This window comes from Emydura macquarii, unplaced genomic scaffold (assembly GCF_026122565.2).
Source record: "Emydura macquarii macquarii isolate MOO-44397 ecotype Brisbane River unplaced genomic scaffold, CSIRO-AGI_Emac_v2 contig_1253, whole genome shotgun sequence".
Lineage (NCBI taxonomy): Eukaryota > Metazoa > Chordata > Testudines > Chelidae > Emydura > Emydura macquarii.
Window position 1 is genome coordinate 48,035,919 of NW_027131390.1, and position 17,155 is coordinate 48,053,073.

The following is a 17,155-nucleotide window of genomic DNA, read 5'->3' on the forward strand; positions in this document are numbered from 1 at the left end:
TTGGATGCTCACAATCATAATTACTGCATGCGTGGCTGAGCCCTTGAATTACTTTTAATAGAATTTAGCATGTGCGCTGGTGTCCCCAAAGGCAATAGCATATGAATAAAAAAAATGTCATTTATTGGTGGAAAAAAGGTGGAGACATGAATCACTTCTGCATCAAATCTAAACAGAGAACATTAGCAGAACAAAAGTTAGAGTCACTTTCTCAAACTCTGTCAAGGATACTGTGGCCATATGCCTTCTGAAGCCTTTTCTTTTTGATTGGTTATAGCAGTGCCTAAATTCTACTCTGAAAATGCTGTCTATGTGAAGATAGCCTCAAGTCTCCATTGGTTCTAGATGTCTTACAATATCGTTCATCCATGTAACATTTTTCAATTTCCAAAGAGAAAGTTCTAAAGACATTCTTGAGGACAGTTGCTTGCCAGTTGGTGCTATTGTTGAAGTATATTATATGGTAGTTAACGAAATAACTGTGAAACAAACATAGCCCTCTCACTTATGTTGTTACAAATGTTTATGTTGAAATGGTTGCCAGAAGTTGCAGTGGAGCAAGCTCTGCCTCATCTTGGTCCTATTTGCAAAAAGAATTTAGTTCTAAGGAGAGTTCAAAAATAAAAACTGATAATAATGGAAATTGGACTCCTTAATTAATCCATGGTATATACAGCATAAACACTAGTAGTGCAAGCTTCCTAATACTGTGATGTACTGGTCTTATGTATGCCACTGCCTTCTACTGCGTGGAATCAGACTAGCTCATGTGCATGTGCTTCTCCTCCAATGGAGCTGGTCAAAAATAATTTCAAGGCAATCGTGTTTGGTAAGGCCCTTTCCCTTCTCTCATTCTTCAAAACAAGATTCCACACAAATATTAAGTACCATCTACCAGGCAATGGAAAGCAAAAAGACTGTTCAGCACATAAGGTATATTACACATACAGAGAAACAAGTGATTTGTAAATAGGTGCAAGCACATGTAATTATTATGTCAATTATGTTAAAAAAATACAAACAAACCTTACATTAAAATAAAGTCAAGCACTAAAAAGTTAGGAAATGCCAGAATGAAGGTTGCCTGTGCATTAATTCTGTTCAATTCCTGAGTTTTATTCTCTATGCATTTTAGACAGATGATCAAGAATTTTAGAGCTGATGATAGTGACAACAAAGTGTTACAACATACTACAACAAACAACAATCATTCATTTGGGGTTGTCTCTCTTAAGATTGCCAATAATAATGATAACTAATGCCTTATATTGTCCAATTCTGAAAACAAAATTTAAATTAATCAGAATTTAAATAATATTTACTTTATTTGAAAAGTGCAATATACAATTTCAAAGGAACGCTCTCAAAGCCTGCTTACAAAATTAGTTTAATGGGGTTGCATCAACAGTGAGACCAAGACTGATTAAAATATGAAAGATTTCAGAGGATTTTGGGATTCATAGGAATTGGAAGAACTATTTCCAGTCTGAACAACAGAGGGCGATGGTATGGTATGTATGTTCATTTCATAATGCAAACACCATTCAAGAGGTTGAAGACAAAATTGTTGTAAAAATATATGGATAATGGATATATGGATAATAATTAGGATCACTGGGTTTCAATTAATCTGCTCTAAGTTAGTAAAATCAGACTCTAAATAGCTATGAGTTTTTTATCCCACCAAAAAAATTCTCTCTCTGGGACCATTAAATACACTAAATAAATAGGTAAAAGTACAGGAAAAATTTCTCTTTAATAAAAATGATACTGCTGGTTGTTGTCACAATTAAATTAATATTTTGATTTTGTTATATCAAATTCCATTGTTGAAGCTGAGTCATCTCTGTGGAATTTTTCTAATATGACAGAAGCATGCTTCAAAACAATTACAGTCAAGTACCTCAACCAACAAACCAGTTACATGCAATGTCATTGCCAACAAAAGTGCTAAATTGTTATAGACAGCTGAAGCAGATTCTATGAATTTGTATTCGGTTCAATAACTTCCCTTCTAGTATCAAGATCATGCATAACTTTTACATATTCCAGTAATAAAAGCACTGCCATATTTTTTTCATCATATTTTCTTTGAATGTTTCTGAGTGTGCTTTGCATACGTCCATGCTGTAAAAAACAATGTGGGGCTTAAAGATAATAAAGGATAGAAATTTTATCAGTACAGAATATGTTTCAGGGTCTGGCATTAGAGACAACACTGGACAAAATGAAGAATTCTTCCTCTAGAAAATACTGTGTAGGAAATGAAAGATATATATGGAGATATAGGCCAAAATAATCTAATGCTAGGCACCTAAATCCATAATTAGGCACATATATGATTTGATGAGCAGTGAAATAGTAACAATGCTGACATTTAAAGCATAAAAATTGCCAGTTGAGTTAGCACCTATTTAAATTACTGGGGCAGTTCACACCTTGCAGGTATTGTTTCAGGCTCTCTGCAAACCCAGGTAGACATTGAGTCATCAATTTCACTCAGTTCATGTTAGTATGGTTAAAGCACTGGAGTGGGACTGAGGAAATCTTGGTTCATTTCTAGCCCTGCCACAGACTGCCTTTGTGATAATGAGCAAATCACTTAATCTTTCTGTGCCTCAATTCCTCATGTATAAAATGGGGATAATAATACTTCCTTTGTCTTATAAAAGCAGTAAGCTCTTCAGAGCAGGGACTGTTTCTTACTGTTTGTGTTCAGCTTTTAGCACAATGGGAGCCAGATACTGAAAAACAAATCATAACTAATGGCCTAAGTTTCAGAGGAACTCAGCATTCAGAAGTCGTATTCTAGTCAATATTCTAGTCTTTAAAAATAAAGATAGTATTATTTAGGTGCTTAACTTAAGACACCCAAGTTTGAAAAAATTGGCCTTAACATATATTAGTTTAAGCATATTTCATTTAAGATTTGCTCAAATAATTGTGCTGCATATCTGGCTGACACAGGTAGAAGACTGGTGTACTAGAAATAATCATTGTAAAATATTGTAAAATTGTAAAATATCAACCAGTTTTTTTCCCATTTTCTTGCTGAATACAGGTTTTTTCCCCTTTTTCTCTGAGGAATCTCAACATATGACACAGCTTCAGAAGTAGCTATTGTAGCTATAGTACTGAGAATCCCATGTTTTTAAAAAAGCACGATGGCAAACTGAATGGCATAGACGTAATGCATTGACTAGGAGATACACAAAGTACAAATTCATCTCTACAATATAATTCTCACTTAAAGGGCTAGCTGAAATGAAGTGTGGGAAACTACAAAATCATTAGTTCCCAAAAGGGAGTGTTTTGATTTCTCTGTTGTTAATTAACCGCCTCCCCAACAAGCAAATCTCATGTTAAGTCTCATGGAACTGACCTGTAGATTTATTTTAGCAACGGAGGGAAGATGGAAGTTAAAAGGCAGTTTAATAGGAATGTGATGATAATTTCTGGACCACTTGGGTAGGAGCAGTAAAAATCTCAGAGCTTGATGCCTAAGACTCTCCATATACCTTCAAAGTAAACATCTTACTATAAGTGTACATAGCACATTATGGAGGTGCCCAAGTGTCTCCATAGTTAAGACTTCATCTACATGAAGTGGTGTGTAAATACCTTTAAATAAGCATGACCTTTTACTAAAATCAATCACAGCCATGAACTATGTCAAAAAAGAGAAACTTAATTTTCAGGTACTTTTCACTCTGCTCAGGGCATCATTTCCCAAACTGTAGGGTGTGACCCTGGGTGGGTGGGCATAAAGGATTAGTCAAGGGGCATGGACCAGATGCTCATTTGTTCTACAGAGTCCAATTTTCATTTAAAAAAAAATATAAGTCTCTAATTGTTATGATTGCCAAGAAACTGTGATCCAGTGACACGGATGAAGTGATGTCTGTCTGAGTTGCATACAGCCTGAAAGAATAGCTGGGAGGTCTGAACTGGCCCAAATAATTAAATGGGTCCTTATTTAATTGCCAGTAATGATACTTTCAATGTCAGTACGGTTAACTATTACACTGCTCATCAAAGTATGTAAGAAAAAAGAAAAAGCTTTTAAGATCTACTGGAAGATAAGTCTACTCTGAGAGACCACTTATTTTGACTAGTCCTTTAACAACACATGGTGGAGTTAAAGGGAGGAGCAATTGGTTTCATTTTACTGATACTCAGGGAAATGCTTAGTTTTCAAAAGTTTGGGAAACTCTACCTTACGGCCTTCTTTGCAGAGTTCTAAAAGATATTAAGACCCACTTATAAAAATTTCCATACAGATTGTGACTTTTTTTCAGTGACAATATAAAACATCACATGCTTGAAATTTAACCACATGGCTTCATATTACAGAAAAGCTCAACATAAGATAATGTTTAAAATAAAGTATTCAGACTATAAATAGCTGGGATTGTGTTTGTTTCTTTGTGATTTTGCCAGAACTCTCTTATTTTTCACAAACACATAAGACTTTAACTCTGACCTCATATTTTTTCAGGAACAAACAATTCATTAAATAAATTAACTCATTAATAAAATAAAATAAATAAATAAATAAATTAATTAATTATAATTTATTTACTTTATATAATAATTAATTAATTAATTAATTAACTAACTCATTAATTAAATAAATACTACTATTAATGGCATGTGTCCAGACAATGTGGCTTCATCTAACTGATGTCAGTTAAGGTCATGTATTTGATTTCCTTGCGAGAAACTTACAGCATGCACTGGATATGATTCTATGTTAGGAATGAGTGTGTTGATCGGCTATGCAGACTGACTGCATTTGCATATAATGGTGTTTGGATTTTAAGATCTGAGCTGAACTTGTAGATGTTAATGTTGATTTAAAATGCTAATGTTGATTAGTCATTTCTCTTGATTTTGATTGACAAGAAATGTTCTTAAGCGAACTTACTACTAACTTGAAAGTTTTTCTTGAGGTGGAATTTTGGTAGGCACAAAGAAAACATAGTCAATACTTTCACAGTTTTATAGTTTTCAAAACATTTTGTGGGGAGGAAAAGCAATCTACAGGGTCAAGAGAAATCTGTTGAGCATGTTCATTAACATCTGTGAGGGTTTTTATCTAGGTTCTGTGGGAATCTATGGTACATCTCAGGGAATTCTGCAGACTTTCCCACTTTTATCTGTATAATTAACCTACCTATATGAATGCTAGAAATATAATTAAAAGAAAACCAGAATATATTGCACTCAGAAACCATCATAAAATACACTAAGAGGAGCAACAGAATAAGAAACAGTAAAAGCAATTTTGCTTACACAGACAAGATAGCTAAACAGAGTTACCATCACACCAATAAAGCAAGCATAATAAAATATGAGGCAAATGAAAAAAAATCAATTCTGTAACATATTGTTATGAGAGCAGGAAACAACCCCATGTGCCTTATTCTGAAGTGTTTTTGTTTCTTCTTTCATATATGCTGGAGATCATTCTCAACTGTTTTCAAAAGCACAACAGGCTGTTTCAGGGAACAAGAACCACTTCCCCATAGCCTGATTAGTTTGCTGTGGTGCACAGTGTTCACAGTATCCTTGTTAGATGCTGAGTATTATTACGATGGAATACTAACAAGATACACAAAGGAATAGGTGACTAGAGGAGAGAGTACAATTTTTAGCCTCCAAGACTGGAGAAGAGGAACTATTTTTTAAAAATAAAGAAAGCACAACAGTTCAAATTTGTAGTTTCTATAGACTTTCTCTGCCCGACATTGAGAATAAATAATTATCATCATACTACTTGCATAACATATTGCTGTAGCCATAGGAAACAACCAAAGAAAAAGAAAGCAAAGATGAAGACAACAAGTTCATACTGAAAAAAGTGGACAAAAACACAGATGTATTAAAAACAGAATCAGTGAACAGTTTCAATACCACCATTAATGTAGATAATGACCATTTATAAAAGATTTATATTCTAATTTGAAAATGTTTACGCTTCTTTCAGTGTAGATAGAGATTACTCTTTTAAACATTGTAGTGCTAGCTCCAATTTTGGCTGCCCATTGGAAATCAAATAGATGATGTATATAATTGTCAAAATATGTCTTTTTTATATTCCCATCCTTAAACTGAGTACAGGAACAATGCAATGCTATTGGTGCTTTCGCCTTTTATGAAGCTTCCAGCAGGGCTAAAAATGGAAGTGAGACCAGTGATCTCTTCCTAATCCATTACATGGACATTTATCCTCATCACAATAACCACTATTTTATGACAATATACCGTGACCAGAAATCTGTATGTAACAGTGGCCCTTGGCGAGGCTAATAGAGAAGCTGCTGGTCAGGAATAAGGTGCAATGGCAGAGTTCCACTAGCAATCTTTTCTGCTCTCTTTCTAGTACACTGTATAATTAGGAAGTTCAAACAATGCACCTGGTCCAGATAGTGAAATTAATCCCTCCCTAAAACCATATCATGCACAAAATTATCAAAACACCCAATGAAGAAATGTTGAGATTCAGTGGATTTTTTAGAGATATTATAAACCGCAACTGAATTATAAAATGTCAGAAAGATGGAAGAAGGAGAGAAAATCTAATGACCAATAACAGGTTCTTTGAGTAGATTGTGGGTCCGATTGCAACCATTATTTCCACTGATGAGCATTTACATGAACAGGCCCACTGAAGTCAATGAGACTAATCACATAAGTGCTTGTTAACAAAAGGATTGCACAGTTAGGCCCTTTGTGAATAGATACACATCTCTGGTTTGTGCATGTGCTCTCAGAGTTCAGGTTGATACCCTCTGAAAAGCAGTGATTTTGGGGGATGCATAGATGTTCTCATATGGAACCAAATATTCTGGGAAAGGTTATGGGCTAGATGGTATTCACACAGGGATGAATATGGTGATTGACCCTGGAGCAGGCTATACAGTGAGGTGGGCTTTTTCTGCCCCACCATCACCAGCCCCATTGCAAGGGCTAATCAAACTGACTCTGTATAAGGAGCTGGAGCCTCAACTTTCCTTCCATTTAATCAAAATCCCTAATAAAGGTTCCAAAGAATTAGGGATGGAGAGTAGGAAGCATAGATGTATACAGATAATCTACAACAGAGGTGGTAGTCATTCAAGCACTGGAAGAGACAATGAAGATAACTGGATGTGGAAGCTGTGGGATGTACATGATCCTGGGTACCTCAAAAGAGCTTCGTTTGTATGAAGTGCCACCTCATAGAGTTGATGGAAGAGAAGATTTGAGGGTTGGAGATGCACGTGGAAACTCCGGTTGAATTTAGAAGGGGGTTTGAGCAGATGATGGAGCAAAGGAACGAGGAGGCTGAAGGGAAAAACCCAGACCTGCAGATGGAAGCAAAACCAACAAACTCTGAGGGGTGAATGCTGGGTGAGGAAAGTGACCAGTGGAAGCATGTGACTGCAAGAACCCGGCAGACGAAAAGATGGGCTAGTGAAGGAGAAATAGAGCTCAGAAACAGGTTTGCGGAGTTGGAAAATGAAGAAGGGGCACAGCAGGTGGTTGCTGAAGGTGGGAGGGCATGGAAGAAGAGAAGAGCAGATAGTCCTATACAAAAAGTGGATGAGCCAATGGAGATATCACCCAATAAGAGCCCTAGGAGGATATAGGAATGGTTGCAGAGGATTGCAAAGGAGAATAGTAGATGAGATGACTTGCAGCCAGGAAGAACAGGGGATAGACTGGAGAATCACACCGTCACCAGGAAAAGGCAGGTCTACATGATTGGGGCTCCCTCCTGAGAAGAACAGATAGGCCTGTAACCAGAGCTGATCCGGAGAACAGAAGGGTGTGCTGTCTGCCGATGCGAGGATACGAGATGTGGACATGAGGCCGAAGAGGATCCTAATGGGAGTGGGAAAGAATCCACTGATTGTCCTTCATGTGGGTACAAATGATATAGCTAGAGTCTTGCTAGAACACATCAAACAAGACTATGCCAGGCTGGGGAAGACGCTTAAGGAAATCAAGGCCCAGGCGATCTTTAGTGGGATTCTGCTTGTCCCTAGAGGAAGAGGACAACAAAGGCATGACAAGATTCTGATGATCAACAGATGGCTCAGGCAGTGGTGCTGTAAAGAGGGCTTTGGGATGTATGGTCACTGGGAGGCATTCATGGACAGAGAACTGTTCCCTTGGGATGGACTTCACCTCAGTAGGGAGGGAAATGCACTTCTAGGATGGAGGCTGGCACAACTGATTAAGAGAGCTTTAAACTAGGGAGTTGGGGGAGATGTTTGGGAGATGCCCAGGTAATTTCCACGCCTAATTTTAGCATTGAGAGGGAGGAAAATGAAGCAAGAAAGGACACAGCAGTGGGGAGAAGAATGGACTTTAGGAGGAATGCTAGTGTAGATACAGTCTAATAGGTGATATTGGAGTAGAATGAGAGTGACAAATCAGGTAAGGAATGTGAGCGAATCCAAACAGCAAAAATTAAGATGTTTGTATACTAATGCGAGGATCCTGGATAACAAAAAGGAGGAAGTAGAGCTACTGATAGAGGAAGTGAAACCTGATATTATAGGGATAACAGAAACATGGTGGAATAGTAGTCACGACTGGTGTACAAGTATTGAAGAGTATGTGCTGTTTAGGAAAGACAGTTATGAAGGCAACGATGGTGGAGTAGCATTGTATATCAATGATGAGGTAGACTGTAAAGAAATTAGAAGTGATGGAAGTGATAAGACAGAGTCTGTCTGGGTAAAAATCACATTGGGGAAGAAAACTACTAGAGTTTCACCTGGGATAGTGCTTGGGTTGTGCTACAGAACACCGGGATCTGATTTGAACATGGATAGAGACCTCCTTAAGACTGTTAATGAAGTAAATACTACTGGGAACTGTGTGATTATGGGAGACTTTAACTTACCAGATATAGACTGGAGGACAAGTGCTAGTAGTAATAATAGGGCCCAGATTTTCCTGGATGTGATTACTGATGAATTCCTTCACCAAATAGTTACTGAACCAACAAAAGGGGATGCCATTTTAGATTTGGTGTTGGTGTTCTATGAGGACCTCATAGAAGAACTGGTTGTAGGTTCAAGCGAACATAAGCTAATTCAGTTCAAACTAAATGGAAGGATAAACAAAAATAGATCTGTGACTAGGGTCTTTGACTTCAAAAGGGCTAACTCTAAAACATTAAGGGAATTAGTTGGTGAAGTGGACTGGACTTAAGGACTCATGGATCTAAAGGCGGAAGAGGCTTACAATTACTTCAAGTCATAACTGCAGAACTATCTGAAACCTGCATTCCAAGGAAGGGGAAAAATTCATAGGCAAGAGTTGTAGACAAAGCTGGATGAGTAAGCATCTCAGACAGGTGATTAAGAGAAAGCAGAAAGCCTACAAGTAGTGAAAGACGGGAGGTATCAGTAAGGAAAGCTACCTTTTAGAGTTCAGAACATGTAGAGATAAAGAGAGAAAGGCCAAAAGCCAGGTAGAGTTGGACCTTGCAAAGGGAATTAAAATCAATAGTAGAAGGTTCTATAGCCATATAAATAGGAAGAAAATCAAGAAAGAAGAAGAGGGACTGCTAAACACTAGGATGGGGTGGAGGTTAAAGATAATCTAGGCATGGCAGAATATCTAAACAAATACTTTGCCTTCATTTCTAATTAGGCTAATGATGATCTTCGGGATAGTGATAGGGTGGCTAATGGGAATGAGGATATGGAGGTAGAAATTATCACATACCATATAGAAGCCAAACTCGAACAACTTAATGGGACTAAATTGGATGGGGAGAGGGAAGGGGGGCAGATAATCTCCATCCGAGAATATTAAAGAAACTAGCACATCACATGAAATTGCAAGCCCATTAACAAAGAATTTTAATGAATCTGTAAATTCTGAGGTTGTACTGTATGACTGGAGAATTGCTAACATATTTCCTGTTTTTAAGAAAAGGAAAAAAAGTGATCTGGGTAACTACAGACCTGTTAGTTTGACCTCAATAGGATGCAAGGTCTTGACAAATTTTTTGAAAGAGAAAGTAATTAAGGCCATCAAGGTTAAGGGTAATTGGGATAAAATACAACATGGCTTTACAAAAGGCAGATCGTGCCAGACCAACTTGATCTTCTCTTTTGAGAAGATAACAGATTTTTTAGACCAGGGGTGGGGAACCTTTTTTCTGCAAAGGGCCTGATGGTGATACGCGGAAGATGGCTGAGTGTCCGCCGCCGAAAAGGGGCAAATGGCGGCAGGGTTTCAGCGGCAGGCACTGCCCCCTCCCCCCCACGGAACCCCCCACCATGAAACTGCGCCACCGCCGAATTCCCCCCCACCGCCGAATTCCACCCCGCCGCCAGGGCCGGACCAAATGGTCCCGCGGGCCGGACCAAATGATTTCGTGGGCCTTATACGGCCCGCAGGCCGGACGTTACCCACCCGTTTTAGACAAAGGGAATGCAGTGGATCTAATTTACTTAGATTTCAGTAAGGCATTTGATACGGTTCCACATAGGGAATTATTAGTTAAATTGGAAAAGATGGGGATTAATATGAAAATTGAAAAGTGGATAAAGAATGGGTTAAAGGGGAGACTACAATGGGTTATACTGAAAGGTGAATTGTAAGGCTGGAGAGAGATTACTAGTGGAGTTCCTCAGCGATCAGTCTTGGGACTGATCTTATTTTACTTTTTTATTACTGACCTTTCCACAAAAAGTGGGAATGTGCTAATAAAGTTTGCAGATGATACAGAGTTGGGAGGTATTGCCAATACAGAGAAGGATAGGGATATCATACAGGAAGATCTGGATGACCTTATAAACTGGAGTAATAGAAATAGAATTAAATTTAATAGTGGAAAATGCATGGTCATGCACTTAGGGACTCATAACAGGAAATTTTGCTATAAGCTGGGGACGCATCAGTTGGAGGTGACAGAGGAGGAGAAGGACCTGAGCGTACTGGTTGATCACAGGATGACTATGAACTGCTAATGTGAAGTGGCCATGAAAAAAAGGATGTGGTGACACTGGCAATGTGATGACACTGTGATGGCAATGACAACGTGATTAAATCACATGACACATGGATCTAGGGGCCTGTAGGTATGGTCCTTTGTGTTTATGTCTTCTTTGGCCCCAATTCTGATTTATCAAATCAAGTCAACTGACTGATGAAACAAACCTGGTGAAACAGACTTCAGAATCACTCAGAATCATGAATCTAGTTAAGAGCTTACTAATTTAACAAAAATAACTAATGAATCCAGAAAACAAACATTTCCAATAATACCAGACTGCTATAGTTTATGAAACAATGGTGAATGCCAGATGGAGTTTTGACATCAGTGTCTGCCATAGTTAAAAGGAAGTAGAGGGAATAGGACTATGATTCCCCTACACAACTTCATGCCAAATCTTCATCTTGATGGATAAGCAAACACATGGTCACTGTTTTCAATCAGTGCATGAACACCCTGGAAGAGGAATCTATACTGATAGTACTAAGATAAAAAATACATTCTCCTCCCCAAAATGTTGACAGTAATCTAAATAACACTTTCCCCTATATCTAGCACTTCTCTGTTATAACACAAATGAAACAAAATGAACCAATTAAAATATTGTGCCAGGTTGACAAAAGTATTAAGGTATTTAATGATGTATATAGGTGGCTAGTGTGATTTTCAAAAATGTGTAAATGAATTAAGTACCTAACTTCCATTGATTTTCAGAATGCAACAAATCTTTGACTCATATTTGAATTCATGAATATTTAAGAATAGAAAAATAAACAATCACAGAAGTAGTGACCGCCACATGCACATTCTAACTATGCTGTGCAGTGAACTCTGGGACATTATTTATGTTAGTGAGTGCACTACTCTCTTTGTACTGGCGTAAGTCCTTTGGTGTAGGTTTGTAAGTTGCAAGAAGACCCTCTTTTTCAGTTAATAGCTTGTCTATGAAACTCCCTTGCAGCATGACAAGAAGGTTGAAACCATTCAGGACTCAATAAGCCATGTTTTAGGCCATGTCTACACAACAAAAGCAGTGTATAGCCTACCTACTGTAGATTGAATCCAGCTAGCAAGGGAGGTGTGTTGTTGTTGTCCTTTATGACCAAAGATGATGCTGATGATCGTATTACGTCTTGTGAATATGATTGTGGCTAAAAAGGCCAATTCATGAGTGGTAGTCCTTTCCACATAAAGTGCATAGGTAACATAATGCAGAGGAAGAGATTACAATCTGTGCCTGCTGAGTTTGCTGCTGTTTACAATTCAGCCTCTGTGCCTCAAGATCCATACAGTGGTTAAATCTTGAACTGGGTAATCCCATCATTAATTACTGCTCACCAGCTTGATCTATTTGTTGCTGACAGCTCCCAGCTGTCAACACCAATGTTGCACTATTTGAAGTTATCTTTCAGTGTGTCCTTGAAGTGTTTTTTCTGTCTTTCTTGTATGTGGCTGTCCACTTTCCATTCACCATACAGCAACTGTTTTGGCACTCTATTATCATCCATCCTCAATACATGACCAGCCCAGTGTAACTGTGATGCGATAGGTATGGCTTCAATCCCTGTGGAGTGATTATGTTCCAGAACCTCACTATTGGTAACTTTATTCTGTCATTTAATGCAAAGTATGGCACACAGATGTCGTAAATTAAACTTATCTAGAAGCTCAATGTGATAACTGAAACAGGTCCAGGTCTCACAACCATACAAAAAGTTGGACAGCACTACCATGTTGCTGCTAGATTCTGCCCAGTAGTCTGCCAAATGATGAACGGGCTTTGTTGATAACACATTAGCTCTTTGTCTATAGTAATATCATTCTACGAAATTCTACCAAAATAGCAGAAGTCTGTAACAGAATTCAGCTATGTGTTGCTAATAGTGACTTCTGGATTTGTGTAGGGTTTCCCTGGTGCAGGTTGATACATGACCTCTGTATTTTTCAGAATGACTATCAGCCTGCACCTTTCTGCAGCCTCTGTGGAATCTGTCCATAATCAATTCTCTCTCTTTTAGAGTATGTGCTCCTGGAGCACAGTCTTCATTACACAGCAGCTCATGAACTATTGCTTTGAAGACCTTTGTGGAAGATCACAGCCTGTTCAGATTAAATAGTTTTCCAGAAGATTGGAAACATATCCAATGCCGACATTCAGGTCTCTTGTAGCAGCATCGAGCATTGTTGCATAAAAGAGATTAAACAAGAGTGGGCCAATTACGCAGCCCTGCTTAATACCAGTAGTGATAGGAAATGGGTCAGACAGAACACCATGTACACAGACTCATCCGAGCATTATGTCATGCAAGAGCCTCAGAATGTTGGTGAATTTTTCTGCACAACCAAACTTACATAATAATTGCCAAAGCCCAGATCTAGTTATGATATCAAGTGCTTTATCCAACTCAATAAAGACTGTGTAGAGGTCCTGTTGTTGTTCTCTGCACTTCTCTTCATCTGATGGGCTACAAATATCATGTCTCCCATTACTCACATTGGCACTCTGGTGGCACACAAATACCTATGTTGCAAAGCAGACGATCAAAGAGTACTCTGGTCAGAACCTTTCCAGTAATGGAGAGTAATGAGATACTGCAATGTGTATGTAATCAGACTTTTCACCTTTTCTCTTGTATATGGTGACAATGGTGGTGTCTCTGAGATCTTGTGGCACATCTTCAGTACTCCATATATTGAGAAATACTCCATGAAGATGCCTCACCAGGATCTCAACTCTATACTTGAACATTTCTGCAGGAATGCCATGAGATCGGGGGCCCTGCAGTTCTTCATGGTACTGACTGCAGTACTGACTTTGTCAAGGGAAGGGATTGCATCCAGGTTATCATTACATGGCGGCTGATCCACTACTCTTATTAGTGGCTGTCTGTAATGTTGGACAGTGCGCTGAAAAGATCACTAAAATGCAGTCACCAATGCAATAATCAATAATCAGTCAAGGTCAATAATATCAATAATCAGTGCTAGGCCATTCACACTCTTCAAAGGCACTGCAGTGGTATGCACAGGACTATATATGTCTTTCAAAGCAGTATAGAAGTCTTTCAGTGTAGATTGATACATGCAAGTCTTTGGTCTCATGACAGTTGCCATAGAACTGAATTTCATCTACCTTGGCATTCCACCATTTATCCTACATGTCTCTAAGCTTACATCAGCATCTTATAACTCTGCCAACAGGGAGATGGGATACAAGAATTAGGCGATGCATCTCATGATTTTTAGTGAGTAGCTGTTGAAGGTGGCGAGTGCAGCTCGATATATAATGTTGCAAAAAGTCGCCCCCTCACTGTTTACTTTAGCATTAGTAGTCATATCAGCAGGGTCAGGCAAAGCTGACACAATATTATTACAAGGGTGTGCTTGTGTAGCTTCATCTTGTAATTGCTTTACATCGAGTCATCTGACTGGGTTAGAATTTGAGTTGCAATGCACTGGTTGAATTGCTAATAACAAATTGGAGTGGATCATGTGATGGTCTGTCCAGCAGTCTGCCCCATACATGGCTGCAGTGAGTTGTACATCCTGCCAATCTCACCCCCAGACAATGATGTAGTTGATAAAATGCCATTGTTTGAATCTTCCATGCATCCATGACATTTTCATTTTGTCTAGTAGACGGAAAAATATATTTCTGATCGCTAATTGCCCTTTGACAAATTCACTAAGAAGCAGAGTTCCATTGCTATTTTCTTTCCCAGTCTCATACTATGCAATGGCATGAATCAGATTATTGCATTACTTCCAACCCTTGTGTTCAAGTCCCCCATGATCATCAGTTTATCACATTATAGCATAAGCACTGATGATGGCAACATACCGCTTATGTTTCAGTGGCAACCATAGAAGTATAAGACAATTATTTATGCTTTTAGGTAGACTTTTGAACTAGGAAGCAAATGGAGTCACTAATGGCAAAACCAACAGCTGATTTTCATGGCTCTGTGGACAGATGACCTCACCATAACAACATGTACCCTGCACCAACCTCTATGAGTTCCCCTTCATCCGCGTTGCCCTGGTTTCACTGAGTTCAGCAATATCAACCCTGTACCTGGCCAGTTCTCTTGCAACAAGTTCTGTGTCTCTTTCAGGTCAGCTGGTGATAGGGTTGTCACAAAGTCGTAATATTCCACAAAGCTATGATAATTGGTGTTGTGAGATGCCTACATGCAAAGCTGAAGCTACAACCAACAGGATCCCCATATCTATTGCTTTGCCACTTGCCCATCACTATAAGACTTTCCTCCATCATTGAATATATGAATAGATTTTTTCTAGTGCTGATGGCTTGTGTCACACCATTCACACACTCTCTCCCCCATTCACCTGTGCTCCAGTGGCATGCATTCACAAGATGACTGGTAGGGGTTAGGGGCGCAGTTTATGGCTGTTGATGTGAAATCATTCCATTATCAAAACCTCCCTGCTGGTACAAATCATCTCCACAGACAAAACCCTTGCAATACCTCCCGAGTGGTATCAACTAGTAACAAGGTCCTTGCACACTCAGTCAAATTCCGCAAGGGATCTCAGATTGACAACAGCAGAGAAGACAATGCAATGCAGTCTTCAGAGCAAGTACAGTACATATCCAGGGCCCATGCTGGGTTTGTACTTCCTAGGCTGAAGCCTATGCTGTGCTATCTTCACTGCTATTGTTACCCATGCTAGTTGGATTCAAGCAAACTCAGGTAGATTAGCCCATGCACAGCCTTTGCTATGTAGACATAACCTTAATCTTGATCCCAGATTATCAGTTGCTTAGAAGTGAGATTTTTCATACTGAAGAATATAAAATTATTCAGTCTGTCTGCTTCTAAAAGCAATCTAACAGTTTAGAAAAATACAAAAAGAGTTTCTTGAAACCAGAACTATTCTTGGAACACTGCACCTCCTCAACGCTTTGATTAGAATAAAACTTTTGAATTTAAAATAAATTTCAATTTATTAGTTGAAAAGATTGATTAATTGATTATAGACTAACTCTTGTCAGTGATGCCTCTAATTACCAAAATGATGCTGCTTTATGAAATGAATTTTAAATTAACAAGGCTTTTCCTAGGTAGTAATCATTTCATTATTATTACAGCACACAGGCACTAGTGTGTCTGACTACCATGATAGCATTAAAAGTAAGGAACAAGATTCTTAATATACTTATAGATTCAGACTCATAGACTTTAAGGCCAGAAGGGACAATTGTGATCATATAGTCTGATCTCCTGCGCATTGCAGGCCACAGAACCTCACTCACCAACTCCTTAATAGACTCATAACCTCTGGCTGATTTACTGAAGTCCTCAAATAATTATTTAAAGACATCAAGTTACAGAGAATCCACCTTTACACTAGTTTAAACCTGCAAGAGACCTGGGCCTCATGCTGCAGAGGAAGGTGAAAACCCCCAGAATCTCTGCCAATCTAACATGGGAGAAAATTCCTTTCCAACCTCAAATATGGTGATCATTTAGAACCTGAGCATGTCAGCAAGACCCACCAGCCAGACACCTGGGAAAGAATTCACTGTAGTAATGCAGAGATCTCACCATCTATTGTCCCAGCTCCAGACATTGGAGATATTTGCTCCGAGCAGTCACAGATTATCCACATGCCATTGTAAACAATCTCATAAAATCATAGAGCCACAGGACTGGAAGGGACCTTGAGAGGTCTTCTAGTCCAAATGCCTGCATCATAGTCATGTCATCTCATCATACCATCCTCTCCATAAATTTATCAAGCTTAGTCCTGAATCCTGTCAGGTTTTTTGCCCCCACTGCTCCCCTCGGGAGTTTGTTCCAGAACTTCACTCTAATGGTTACTTAATTCCATATTTCTAAAAGCTACCTCCAAAGGGTGTCTTTGTTTTAAAAATATGAGTAGCTGAAATTCCCATTTATAGGGAGAAGTGTAACTGTTACACAGATATTTCCATATTAATTGCCTGTCAAGTCAGTTTCTTAGTGTACAATGTGTTTGATTTAAATAGAAAGCCATACATCCATAAATCTGATATACTCATCATCTAAATAGCAGTAACTAACCTTTACCTATGCTGCACTCAAATGAAATATTTTTACCTTCATTTTTAAGTCTTCATCTAAAAAAATACTTCAGATCTCT

General features: G+C 38.6%; 1 protein-coding gene across 6 annotated transcripts in view; it reads right to left on the reverse strand.

The window, feature by feature from the left end:
* SPAG16 (sperm associated antigen 16) overlaps positions 1-17,155 on the reverse strand; it is a 667,175-nt gene that overhangs the window by 397,623 nt on the left and 252,397 nt on the right. The window lies entirely within an intron of this gene.